The following is a 13,478-nucleotide window of genomic DNA, read 5'->3' on the forward strand; positions in this document are numbered from 1 at the left end:
CGTGTGTGATGATAAGGATGATGATGAGAGAAGGGAGAAGCTGAAACACGATTGCCGTCACATAGTCTACTCCTCTCTAACATCACCATGGCGACCGCTAAGATGAAAGGCCGGCCCCATCCAGCGTACGAATGACAATGAGCAGTATCACATATCTTCACTTTATGAGACACTCCGCAGAGGTCTAGAATTTAATCCAGGACATTTGAGCAAAGACTAGTCACAGCGGACCTTATGTCACAACCTATCCTCCCCTTGCTGGTCAAATACTGGCAGTGAAAATCATCCACCACCAGGATTCGAACCGACTTACGTCAAGCGACGAGTACCACCTGCATTATCGATTCGGCTACCGAGCGGAGCAATTTTCTTGATGAATGACTGATTTGTTCGTGCGTTGCAACTCCGAGAGCGTTAGGTCATATGGAAAATCCTTTAGAAATTACTGTGGAAGATTAGCGGCTGCAACGTAGCAGATTTTTCCGAATCTAGATTGCTTTGCAGCGAAGAGAGAGAGAGAGAGAGAGAGAGAGAAGTTTTTTTTCTTTTTCTTTTTTTCGCATAAACTGGCCGCTGGGGCAGCGTGAGCTGGATACCGTCCGTGCGATTTCGTTATGCATACTCCCTATGAATCTAAAGAAACAGTATTAAATTTTATTCGATCTTTTTCGGACTCCTCATGTAGACTTCAATTAATAACTGAACTGTATTATAGAAATCTCAGCTCAGTACCTTCAATGTTTATGGATATATAAAATTTTACCTTACACGCGTAATAACTTCTCTGGTGTTACGGAACTGAACTAGGGATCGTAACGTATTCATTTATGATATCAGTTAAAACTATAAGTAAAAAGATACATTTCATAGAAATTGTTTTTCAAGAATTTTCTTTGATTTCCTTAAAACAGCTTGCTGACTTAAAAATAACCATTTCAGACTTATTATTTTTTCATTATGTTTTGTCGTATGAATATCGTGGAGAGAGTCAGAGAGAGTATGGAGGGCATAAGTAAAATGTGGATGTTTCCTTTTATTGAAAACTATGTAAAATGTAAGACTGGAAACATTCTTGTGCAATCATGAATCATGGGAAGTATGACCGAGTGTGCGTAGCTTTTGTGTAAAAGCAGCCAGAAGAAATGTTAGGATTTAAATCAATTAGTAGTTCATTTCTGGGGCTAATTCATACTTTGGTTTATTTAGATCAAATTTGGTTCCGTAAATTCAGAGTTTCTTTTATGAATTCCTTTTTTGCGATTTTGTTGAATAACTTAGAAATTGTAGCGAGAATAGGAGTGCATTAGCTTGTCTGATTGGCTGCCTAAATCATCAGCCAATACGGATTAAACAGTTTCTGCTCCTTGTGTATGGCTTTTTGCTACAGTTTTGCGTCTCTATTAGTCGCTCTTGAACCATCTCACTCTACAGATCAGAGTGAAATCGCTGCAAGTATATTTTCTTTAAGATGAAAGAAATCTTGCGTTCTGTCGGTTCTGTAATAGGAATTTTGTAGCGACTTTACTTCTGAACATTATAGAGAATATCTGACAATTTTAAGTGGATTTGTTTGGCAGTTGTTTATGAGCAAACTTCCTGGTCGAAATCAAATTCCGCGTGACGTGTTTTGGGAACACCTGGGGATATCAGGGCGAGCACTTCTTTCTAAGAAGCTCACTGAACGACTTGCTGTAGTAATCAGTGAATAGCTGTGGGTCATTGACTGTATAGGACCTGAAAGTTATTCGGGACTGACTGGTAAACTTGTAGCTGTTTTCTTGTGAAACTTTGTAGTTAAAACAGTAATCAAATAGCACTAATAATAGTTCGACAGTAAAAACGGACTTGATAGCCACATACAACATGCTTTGGAGGCAATAAATCCTAATTAATGGAACTTCAAACCTTGTCAGGTAAGTTACCTGGTAACCGCAAACACAAATTGTTTATGAACTTACAGATGCTGCCACCAAGCTCGAGTTGTGCAGCTTTACTTGGTAGGTATTTAGTCAAATTTCCTTCAACGCTGCATTGTTAACGTTAAAAAAGTATTGTCCCCGAGCGCCTGAGTCCTCACAGAGTTTTTTTTATCGTATCTTCGAGCAACTGTTTTTCACCGGTCTTATTAGAATTTTAAGCTCAGTTTCTGTGCTTGGGTAGGCTTTTTTGCAAGTCCACAATTTTTTTGTTTTGTTTTAATACGCAAACGTGTTTCACCACAGTTGTGTTATCCTCTGTGGGATCTTTTCTTTTATTGTTCCTGAAACATATTACGTATGTTAGGTAATATGTTACATCAGATTTTGTTGTTGTTTAAATTACATGTGTACTGTACCTTTTTTACACTTACAATGTAAAAACTAAAGTACATATGTAACACATACAAAGTCTGATGTATCGTATTTACTAACCTACATAAAATCTCTGTGTGTGTACTGCAGAAACAATAAAACTAAAAAAACTCACTGAGGATGCTACAGCTGTGGTGAAACATGTTTGGGTATTAAAGCAAAACAATAACTGTGTACTTGGAAAAAGGTGAACACTCTTTAATTCGTTGAGCTTTTGCTACATGGTTCTTTAATTTACTGTGTTTAGTCCAGTAACCCTAATAACATGATTATATCTTATTTCACACCTGGAAAGAGACAGGCACGGAAAACTGACCTTCTGATCTCTGTTACTTCTGAATAGTGATGACCAACGCACTTCAGAAAATTCGCTGATCCTGTCGCATTTTATATACTTGTGGTAAGTTACATTTTTACACGTGTCATTAACCACGAAAATTTTGTCACCAGAGTATCTTACTGGGGTAATTTAGGAAAGCCATCCATACTTTAAATGTATGTGGAAAGATGGGAATATGAACTCGGCTCCTCCATGTAGCGAGAAAAGTGACTTTACAAACGAGCTACTTCGCCCACTGCGTTGGCCACCTTCTCAGAAGATGAAGGTGAAGTTAACACCTGACAGTGCTACGTTAGGCTGCAAACAGCATTCACTTGAGAGATGACAGGCACTTTTTCACCCGCGACTTCGTCTCCGGATACGACAGGTGAGTATGACGCCAGTTAGTGGCACGAAGTTCCTGAGTAAAGCTGTGGGATGCCCGCAGCAAGTGGCAACTCATTGAATTTTAATTCTGTTAGCACTTAACGTCACATTTCCAGAGAGGTCACTGGTGACAGCACGCACAATTAAGGGTTTTTGTTTTTTTAATACTTAATGTCGGTTTAACAGCGAGGTGTTTATGGACAGACCATTCTACCAAGGGATATGACATCATAGAAGTAATGGGACCATTCCATAAATACAAAAGAATATCGTCGTTGTAGTGAAGTGTTGCAGGGCAGCTGAAATTGTTGAAATTTTGGTCATGTTTATCTGTTATCCTCTGTATAACGCGATTATCAGATCGCTATTACAAAAAATTGTTTTTAAGCAAATGGTAATCTGGTAACGTGGTCTTATACCCACTTTTATAAATAAAATCTTGAAATTTTTCGCAGAAGCTGACAAAATCAGTTTCAAATTGCTTAATTTATAAAATTTCATATACTCGAAAATAACATAATTTTTTTTGTGTTCATCAGGTAATCTAATTATGTAATTAGCATTCCTATATGGAAAAAAATGTTTCATCTATGAAAAGTGTATCCTAACAACGTCCATGTCTTGTATTTATGAGCATATCCTGAGAAACACTACTACAAGCAAACTACAGGACTTCTAAGTGTAGCAGCGAATGTGACCATTATTTAAAAAAGTACGTATGTCGTCATTGGTAAAACATCTCTACAAATACACTGTGACTACTTTTCTATAACGGTAGTAACTCAGTAATGTTTGATTTTTTATACAGTAGGTTGAACAGCATAATTAAACAATTCACATGCTACTATACTACTATATAAAGAAAAGTCAGTGTTTAAAGTTGTGAATTCTCTAACAGTTATTGACTTAAGTACTTCAGATTTTTACGAACAGAATAAACATTTGGACGGACACAAGCTATATACTTTTTACGTACATAACATATAAAAAATATGTTTCATATCACAGAGAAACGTTGTTAGCAAAAGTATCACTACTTAACTGATTTTATTACAATGTTTACACTATGCTCTAAGGAACACTGGGCTAACATAAAGTATGTATTTCAAAATACACTGAAGAGCCAAAGAAACTGGTACACCTTCCTGATATCATGTAGGGCCCCGCGAGCACGCAGAAGTGCCGCAACACGACGTGTCATGGACTCGACTAATGTCTGAAGTAGTACTGGAGGGAACTGACACCATGAATTCTGCAGCACTGTCCATAAATCCGTAAGACTACGACGGGGTAGCGATCTCTTCTGAACACCACGTTGCAAGACATCTCAGGTATGCTTAGTAATGGTCACGAGTGGGGAGTTTGGTGGCCAGCGGAAATATTTAAACTCAGCCGAGTGCTTCTGGAGCCACTTCGTAGCAATTCTGGACGTGTGGTGTATCGCATTGTCCTGCTGGAATTGCACAAGTCCGTCGGAATGTACAAGGGATATGAATGGTAAACAATGTCTTTGAGAAAATTATTAAGTGGTTCTCTGCAAATGGACTCTCACTAAATGTGAGAAAACAGTATTTACAGTTCTGTACAGTAAATGGCATAACACCATTGATAAATATAGACTTTCAACAGAAGTCTGTCGCTAAGGCAAAATATTGAAAATTGTTGGGTGTGTGCATCGATGAGAAGTTGAATTGGAAGAAACACATGGATGACCTGTTGAAACGGTTAGATTCAGCCACTTATGTTATTAGAGTTATTGCAAATTTTGGTTTAAAACATATAAGAAAATTAGTCTCCTATGCATATTGTCATTCACCGCTTTCATATGGCATCATATGTTGGGGCAATACATTCTTAAGAGAAAAAGTATTCATCCACAAAATCGTGTACTCAGAATAATTGCTAGATCCCATCCAAGATCACCGTGCATACTTTTATTTAATGAACTCGAGATATTCACTGTACCTTCACAATACATATATTCACTTATGAAGTATATTATTAGTAACTCATCCCAGTTCAAAAATAATAGCAAATTACTAGCTACAGCTCTAGAAGAAAGGATGATCTTCACTATTCTGGGTGAAATCTGACTTTGGCACAGAAAGGGGTGAATTATGCTGCCACAAAATCCTTTGGTCATTTGCCAAATAACATTAAAAGTCTGACAGATAGCCAATCAAAATTTTAAAACAATAAAAGAATTTCTGAATAACAGCTCCTTCTATTCAGCTGACATGTTCCACATCACTACGAAATGTCGTATTCATGATTTATGGAACAAGTGTTAATGTAATGTAATGAACTCATGTGGATGATCTGAAATATTTTCTTATTCAGAGACAATTGCCACTTCCCGCAACATACAGATATTGTGTCTAAATTATTTTGCAATTGTGCCTCTTTTGGAACACTGTTCCTGGAAAACAGCGGTCAAAAACGTTAATAAAGGTTTTTAAATTAAAACAGTTTAGGACCACATATAAGTTGTTAAAATTTAACATTTATTAATCAGACAACTGCTTCGATCCTATAATTATCATCAGGTCATTAAAACTCGGTGAAAAAAGTGATACAGAGTTTCAGGAGACAATGCTTAAGGATAAATGTAAATAATATTCCATATTTACCCTTGATAACGGCTGGAGAGAGTAACGAGTAGGGGCCCTCTATGTAGTGACGATAAACAATGCTGACCAACGTACGACTACTTATGATTAAGTAGCGGAGGCTCCGCCCACTGTCTCAGGCATGACGTCATTTACAGCCAATTGTTACGGAGTATGACTTAATTTCATAATAAGACTGCAGAAAAGTGTATTTATTGGGGATGTAAAGGCAAAAAACGTAAGTATGAGGTGATATACAGGGGGTAACGGGTATAGGTGCAAACATTTCTATTAGTGATTTATAACGTCGTACTGAACAACTGATCATCATTTGCAGACTAATTATTATAGCCATTACAAGTCGTATGTTTTTATGTTGGTTAGTATCACCAAGTACATGTGGCAAGAGTAAGCCGTTACTCCTACTTGCTTTCCTGAGTGTTGGTGTTACCTGTGCGACTTTCCACTCGTTTGGTACGGATCTTTCAACGAGCGAACGGTTCTGCATGACCGCTAAGTATGGGGCTCTTGTGTCAGCGTACACTGAACTAGTGTACTATCTGGACCGGAATACTTGCCTTTATTAAGTCATTTAAGCTGCTTCGCTAGAATCAGGATATCTCCTGCTCAGCTGCTCATGTTGGTAGCTGTTCTTCATTAGAGTTCTGGAATATTTACTTCGTCATCTTTGATGATGGAATTTTGGAAAACTAAGTTTAACAACTTCGCTTTAGTGACGCTGTCTCCGATGATGTTACCATTGGTATCGCTCAGTGAATGCGTTGATTGTGTATCTTGCCACTGGTGTACTTTACATACAATAAGAATCTCTTTGGATTTTCTGTCAGATTTCGAGACAGAGTTTTGTTTTGGAAGCTATTATAAGCATCTCGCATTGAAGACCACGCAAAGTTTCGAGCTTCTTTAAAATATAGCCAGTGTTGTAGGTCTTGTGTTCTTTTGAATTTGGCATGCTTTTTTCGTTGTTTCTGAAACAGTGTTCTGACCTGTTTCGTGTACCATAGGGGTTCAGTACCATATTTTATTAATTCATTCGGTACATATCTCCCAACTGACGCATATACTCGAATTTGATCCACATATGGTATATATTTACATAGTCATTTGGGAAGGAGTGGAGAATGTCTCATAGGAAGTCATCAAGTGAATTCTTATCTTCCTTTTTAAACAGATATAGTTTGTGTTTGCTGGGCCTGTCTTCCTGTGTTCCTCCTGCACCCTTTGAGACTAAAGCCCTTTCTATACTTTCCCGTGACCGTTCAACCTAAAAACAAAACTTTCTCAGTCCATTCCCCGCTACTTGTATGGCCACTTCCTGTGTATAGTGGATCCTTGACCTACTAATCGGAACCCGAAAGCCCACCACCCTATGACAATTTAAGTCGATAAGTGTGAAACCTACACAGTGCAAAACCGTCAGAGCCTCTGATTCAGACCCTCCACTGGGCTCTGTACCAAAGGTCCCTAATCGGTCTTGTCGACGTTGCTACAGACAGTGAGCTCTGCCTTCATCTCAGAAGCAAGATTGGCAATCTTTACCACTTCAGCTAGCTACCAGACACCAGAGAGAATTTCTTCAGATCAAGAGCGACACGCACAGTTGGTGCCGACATACCTGCTGACACTGGAGCTCCCATCTACGAGTAATCGTACCCTCTGAGAATGCCCATACCTTGCGGACTGAGAAGCATTCTCTGGAAAAGGTCGAACAACTGCATCTCTCTCGGGTACTTCGTCAGCCACAGATAGGGCCCAGAACCTATCCGTAAGATCAACATGGGAGGCCCTACGATCGCCCCCCCCCCCCCCCCCCCCCACCCAGAAAGTCTCACTGCCTCAGGCGAAGGCGAGAAGTTATCGTGAATGCAGGCACTAACGGGACAGGAACAATACTGGAAAGACTGGGGAACATGAGGGATGTGCTGGACGTATCTTGCACCCCCATGTGCAGTCCCCTGCAGCAACATCCATTCACAACAGTCTTAAGTTACGTGACCAAAGCTAGAACCACCTGGAGCTGTGAGCAAAGTGTCACCCACTCGGCTCGCATCTGATGGCAGCAATCACAAATCCCACCCATACTAAAGTTGCCAGAAATGTATACTACACAGCTATAAATTCGCAGAACTGTGGCTACTAGATACACAAATAAGCAAGAGATTTAAGAATTCAGACTAAAATGCACAGTAAATAAAAATAAAAGAGATAAATAACAAAAGTTTTACTTTTTCTATTGAATAAACCCATTCTTAAATCAGAAAAATTTTCCTGTTCTCCTAGAACGAAAACAGATTTTGACAGGTCCCTATAGATCTCAAAGACCAATAAATAGAAAAAAGTAATAATATTAATACTGCTGTTTTTCTTCACCCTCACTGTTGGGTCAATAGAAACAGTAATTTTTCATTTTTTATGTTATTAAGTCATGACATAGGTCCCAAAATTAATTATAAGGTTATAGTTAGGAACACGAACTATAAACTGATATCATTTTGATTTTCATTTATCAATTGTTTTTTCCTTTGTAAACTGTTACTGTTCTTCCCATTTTACAGTACGCCATGAACATCTCCAATGTTGTTGATTTGTCACTCCTCAGTTGCTGTTACTTTATATGAATGATTTTTAGATTAGCAACACCTGTGTGCTATTGAATGAAAGCAATAATTGTTTTGTCGGATCTATTTCTCCGCAATTTATTAAGATATCAGTGACCTGAAACACACCGACTTTTAATTTGTATACAGCACTTTGTATTCTACATTCTGCTATTGTAAATGCAAGTTGCAGCTACAAACCATATGAGAATTAATATTATTTACAGAGTCATGGCCTCCCAGTGACATCCCCAACAGCGGGAACATTATACAATATCTTCATAAATCATTTAGAAAGTCAGATCTTTCAAAAACCAGCCACACAATGAAAATACAAAATCTTATACTAGTACACATATGTTGACATACACAGAGGTGACAGAAAGTCGTGGGATAGCGATACGCACATTTATAGATGGCAGTAGTATCGCCTACGGTAGGTATAAAAGGGCAGTACATTGGTGGAGCTATCATTTGTACTCAGGTGGTTAGTGTGAAAAGGTTTCGGACAGATTATGGCCTCACGACTGGAATTACCAGACGTTGAACGTGGATTGGTAGTTGCATCTAGACGCAAAGGACGGAAAGCATTAGGAAATTCAGTATTCCGAGATCCACAGTGTCAAGAGGGTGCCGAGAATACCAAATTTCAGGCATTATCTCTCACCACGGAAAACGCAATGGCCGATGGCCTTCACATAACGACCCAGAGCAGCGGCGTTTGCGTAGAGTTGTCGGTGCTAACAGCCAAGGAGCACTGCATGAAATAACTGCAGAAATCAATGTGGGACGTACAACGAGCATATCCGTTAGGATACTGTTAATGGGCTATGGCAGCATACGACCGACACGAGTGCTGTTGTTAACAGCACGACATCACCTGTAGAGCCTCTTCTGAGCTCGTGACCATATCCGCTGGACCCCAACGACTGGAAAACCGTGGCCTGGTTAGATCAGTCCCGATTCCATTTGGTAGGAGCTGATGGTGGGGTTCGAGTGTGGCGCAGACCCCACGAAGCCATGGACCTTGGTTGTGTACAAGGCACTGTCCAAGCTGTTGGCGGCTCCATAATGATTTGGGCTGTTTTTACAGGTAAAGGACTGGGTCGTTGACTGAAAATGGTTACGTTCGGCTACTTGGATACCCTTTTCAACCATTCATGGACTTCATGTTCCCAAAAAAGCGTGGAATTTTTATGGATATCAATGCGCCATGTCACCACACCACAGTTATTCGCCAATGGTTTGAAGAACATTCTGGACAGTTCGAGCAAATGACTTGACCACCCATATTGCCCGTCATCAGTCCCATCGAACATTTATGAGAGGTCAGTTCGTGCACAAAATCCTGCACCATTAACACTTTCGAAGTTTTGAACCGCTATATAGACAGCATGGCTCATTGTTTCTGCACGATATTTCCAACGAGCTGTTGAGTCCATGCTACGACGAGTTGCTACACTGTACAAGGCAGAACGGGGTGCGATACGATATTAGGAGGTATCCTATGACTTTCGTCACCTCAGTGTAATTTTCTACTGAATGAAACACAAGAAGGAATCAGTGAATTTCGTATGGAAATCAACATGCTGCACAGAAACATAAAATTCACATTAGAAAAGAAAAAGTAAAAAACATGACTTTTCGTGATACTACAATAACAAAAGAAAACAGTTAACACTTTCAGGATGTACAGCAAATCTACAGCCGCAGATACATTCTTACATTTTAATACAGCAGGATTTTGTAACATATATTGTGTTCGAATATTATGAATTACCTCGAAGAGAACGAGCTATTGAGACAGTCAACACGGATATACAAAACATCGTTCTTGTGGAACACAACTAGCTCTTTACTCATACGAAGTTTTGAGCGCTATCGACGCGGGATTTCCAATTGATTCCGTATTTATAGATTTCCAGAAGGCTTTTGACACTGTGCCACACAAGCGGCTTGTAGTGAAATTACGTGCTAATGGAATATCGTTTCAGTTTTGTGACTAATGCGTGATTTCCTCTCAGAGAGGTCACAGTTCTTAGTAAATGACGGAAAGTCATCGAGTAAAACGGAAATGATTTCTGGCGTTCCCTAAGGTAGTGTTATAGGCCTCTGCTGTTCCTTATCTATCTAAACGACTTAGGATACAGTTTGACCATCCGTCGTAGGTTGTTTCCACATGATGCTGTCGTTTGGCGTCTAGTAAACTCTTCAGAAGATCAAAACAAATTGCAAAACGATTTAGTAAAGATATCTGAATGGTACGAAGACTGGCAATCGACTTTAAGTAATTAAACTCCGGTTACAGTATAAATCAGTCTAATCTAAAGGAGGTAAATTTAGCCAGATACCTAGGAATTACAATTACGAACACAGAAAATGTTGTACGGAAGGCAAACCAAAGACTGCGTTTTATTGGCAGAACACTTAGAACATGTAACAGACCGACTAATAAGACTGCCCACAGTACGCTCGTCAGCCCTCGGGTACTGCTGTTCGGTCTGGGATCCTTACCAGATAGGATTAACGGAGTACATCGAGAATGTTCAAAGAAGAGCAGCACTTTTGTATTATCGCGAAATAGAGGAGAGAGTGTCACGGACATGATACAGGATTTGAGATGGGGACCATTAAAACAAAATCGTTTTTCGTTGCGGCGGAACTTTCTCACGAAATTTCCATTACCAACTCTCCCCTCCGAATGCGAAAATATTTTATGCCTACCTACATAGGAAGAAACGATTTTCATAACGAAATAAGAGAAATCAGAGCTCGCACAGAAAGATGTAGCTGTTCGTTTTTTCCGAGCGCTGTTCAAGAGTGGAATTACTGCACTTGAGTGTTGAAATGGCTCTAAGCACTATGGACTTAACAGCTGAGTTCATGAGTACCCTAGAACTTAGAACTACTTAAACCTAACTAACCTAAGGGCATCACACACATCCATGCCCGAGGCAGGATTCGAACCTGCGACCGAAGCGGTCCCGCGGTTCCAGACTGCAGCGCCTAGATCCGCTCGGCCACACTGGCCGGTGCACTTGAGTGTGATTTGCAGAGTATCCATGTAGATGTACGTTCCACATTTGAACATCTGTATAACCAAAAGCAAGCTGCGCTAAAAAACATGCAGTACTAAGTAAATATGATCTCACTTAACGAGAGACAATGAATAATGGGCGCGACACACAAATAGTAGACAAGCTGCTTTACGAAACTGAAACTGAAGTACTTGACAGAAAACACACACACACATCACAATACAGGGAGATACAAATATCTAAAGACCACCTTCAAAGCCAACACATACACATGCAAACCGCACTAGACAAAAGAAAGGGCCCTCGTGCACAATGACACGTGCACACAAACTGAGACAAAATGCTTTACATATTCTAAAGAGGCACGACCTTTGTATAGCATATACAACGAATACCCTTCGTACATAGTGGAGCAACTGAATGTCCAAGATAGAGAAAATCCAAGAATCAGCGATGTATCAGCTTAAGTGACAAAGCTGCAATGCTATTTACGTTGCAATGACAAGCAGCAGTTTTAACACAAGATATAAAGAACGTATCAGATATTGTCGGCATGACAAAATGGTTCAAATGGCTCTGAGCACTATGTGACTTAACTGCTGTGGTCATCAGTCCCCTAGAACTTAGAACTACTTAAACCTAACTAACCTAAGGACAGCACACACATCCATGCCCGAGGCCGGATTCGAACCTGCGACCGTTGCGGTCGCGCGGTTCCAGACTGTAGCGCCTAGAACCGCTCGGCCACTCAGCATGACACTAATAACTCCACACTTGCAGGTCATTTAAAACAGTATAGCCGTCACCCCCACAGATGTAGAGCAAGACGCGAAAACAACCAGAACAAACAATCACAATAAAAGTCTCATCCCTATACAAGAGAAAAATCACATTAAAAAAGCGCTAGCCTCGAGCAAGCAACTGATATATGATCAGATACATATAAACAACAACTCACTACTAAACTTGGACCAAGAGCTGACATAATGCGCACACACACATTCTGGAAACATCCCCCAGGCTGTGGCTAAGCCATGTCTCCGCAATATCCTTTCTTTCAGGAGTGCTAGTTCTGCAAGGTTCGCAGGAGAGCTTCTGTAAAGTTTGGAAGGTAGGAGACGAGGTACTGGCAGAAGTAAAGCTGTGAGTACCAGGCGCGAGTCGTGCTTCGGTAGCTCAGTTGGTAGAGCACTTGCCCGGGAAAGGCAAAGGTCCCGAGTTCGAGTCTCGGTCGGGCATACAGTTTTAATCTGCCAGGAAGTTTCATATCAGCGCACACTCCGCTGCAGAGTGAAAATCTCATTCTGGATAAATCAGAACTATTTATAGCTTACAGTACTATAGTAGAGTATGTTAGATTAAAAGTGCTGCATACATTGAATATGCGTATGTATTTCAGGCCTCTGATGATGCGTTAATAAAATGAGGCCAAATGCGTCTTTCAAAACAAATATTGCTTTTAATCAGTCACGCACATATACTCCTACACCAAAAATTATTACCATAGTGTACTATCAGTTCTCACCCACAGTAGTGAAACATCGGAGATATAGACCTTAAATCTACAGCTACCAAAAAGTTTTTGGTATCCCAACACACATAAGAGAGAAACATTTTCGAAATAACAAGAAGAGATAGGATGGGATTGCTTAGAGAAAATGCAAAATTTGAATTGAAACTGATATGACAAGAGCATATAGCGAAACGAACTGACAAAATTTGTTTGCTAGACTCCGCACAATGGGAAGTTGCCTTGTTGAGAATGTAATGCAGAAAGTGAAGACACCAGGCAATAGGCAGGACAAAATTGTATTGAAGCTGAAGAAATGTGGAGAAAATTAAAAATAAGCATTTCTGCAGTAGGTGGCGAAAATTGCTTCCATTCCTACTGACAATGACGATAGTATAAACATGTATGAAATATAATTAATGTGAAAACAAATTATTTCAAACAGTCATTATATTTGCTGTTAACGAACAGTTATGATATCTTTGAGAATATGCTGCCGTTATTTATATGAGAATAAGGAATTTTTGGGCAGGTAGAACGCAATGCGTAATCCTGTCTGGAGAGCGGAGAACAATCACAGAGGAAATCTCAAGCTCAGCAATTACTGCTATTTCCCTGGCTTACACAGTGGAGTGCCAGGTCACTA

General features: G+C 39.8%; 1 non-coding gene across 1 annotated transcript; it reads left to right on the top strand.

The window, feature by feature from the left end:
- Positions 1–12,486: 12,486 nt before the first annotated feature.
- Trnas-gga (transfer RNA serine (anticodon GGA)) lies at positions 12,487–12,561 on the top strand. The gene has a single exon. It is a non-coding gene; the product is annotated as a tRNA-Ser (tRNA).
- Positions 12,562–13,478: the final 917 nt, after the last annotated feature.

Source organism: Schistocerca serialis, chromosome 3 (genome assembly GCF_023864345.2).
Source record: "Schistocerca serialis cubense isolate TAMUIC-IGC-003099 chromosome 3, iqSchSeri2.2, whole genome shotgun sequence".
Lineage (NCBI taxonomy): Eukaryota > Metazoa > Arthropoda > Insecta > Orthoptera > Acrididae > Schistocerca > Schistocerca serialis.